We start from the raw sequence: 1,424 nt of genomic DNA, 5'->3' as shown, positions 1-1,424 counted from the left end.
GCTTTCTTTTTTATTTTGTTTCCCCGTAATGTCATAATAAAAACAAGGGATTGTGTGGCCGTCCGTTAGTTACCAGTAAATAATTATACGATTATTGCGGTATTACGAGTATATTTTTTGTCCACAGTTACGATTGGTTGTACCTATATACCTATATAACTACATATAGATATTTACAAAGGTTATAATATATTCATTCTAGCCAATATTAAACAAATAAGTACCAAAACACAAAGGTTACCAAATTTTATTTAAATTTAACATAATATAATATGGAATTATATAGCTTATTGGGCTGTATTTTAAATACGCGTTTAGAAACCGGTAATTTATAAGGACACTCAAGCTTATTTTTAACTTGCTTAATTTATCGGCATAATTTAAATTTTTAAATTTGATTTTAATGATAATAATTAATGAACTATAATATGTATATTATTCTCGAGACGAAAGATTTAAAAATATTATGGCTATGGACAACTATACCGTTTGGAATAAATATTTTTTATGTCATAGTTATATGATATTATTTTATATTGCCCGAATCGTTGCAACGAACTGCTCTGCGTACCTACGCGTATATTCATCGTAATATTTAATAACTGTTATAACACCCTTTTTTTGTTGTTATATTAATTAAGTATCTTCAGGATTATGTCAAATACCACGGAAGCCAACATTGAGACGTCTGAAGTCGAGGTACTATATTATTACCCCATCCGCTGAATTAGTCGAAAACACTTTGGACATGGCGTCGGAAACATGCGATCAGTTTGCCGACCCGACGTTACAAACCGCGTCTTCGGGTGATGCTGGAATGGAGTTGCCGTCTGCGAGTGATTCAGCTAACGTTAAAGTCATTACGTCCGATTCTTCACAGTCAGAATTTTCACCGCCAGACTGTTCACCGTCGGAATTTTCAACGCCAGACTGTTCAGCGTCGACATCTTCCCCGTCCGTCGCGTCCCCGCTGCAGCAGATTTGGCTGCCCGTCACGTCGCCGCAGCAGTTAGGCCGTGGCGGATTCGCGGATCCTTTGAGACGCACGTGTTCGTTGCCCAACCCATATTTACGGTTTTGTGCGGACGACACAAGGCAAGTCTCGCCTCCGCAGCAATCTGCAAGCTGTGGTAGTTTCGTGCAGGATCCGCCGAGACGCACGTGTTCGATGCCGAACATTTATGTTCGGTTTTGTTGGTCGCAAGATTCTAATATCGACTCGTCCCAGTTGGATGCTGACGAGCAAACAGCAGTACAGAGTTTGCAACAGGACGTACCCGAAGACCGGTGGTCTGTTGATACCGAACCGGAACAAGGGGCCGCGGCTGAACGGCCTAAACTAAAAAAGACGATTTGGGAAGAGGACGAAACGTTTCCTCAGACGTGTGTTTTGTTGTGCCTAATATGTTATCTGCAATCTAGGT

The sequence above is a fragment of the Acyrthosiphon pisum genome, chromosome A1 (genome assembly GCF_005508785.2).
Source record: "Acyrthosiphon pisum isolate AL4f chromosome A1, pea_aphid_22Mar2018_4r6ur, whole genome shotgun sequence".
Classification (NCBI taxonomy): Eukaryota; Metazoa; Arthropoda; class Insecta; order Hemiptera; family Aphididae; genus Acyrthosiphon; species Acyrthosiphon pisum.
This window is presented reverse-complemented; position numbering follows the sequence as displayed.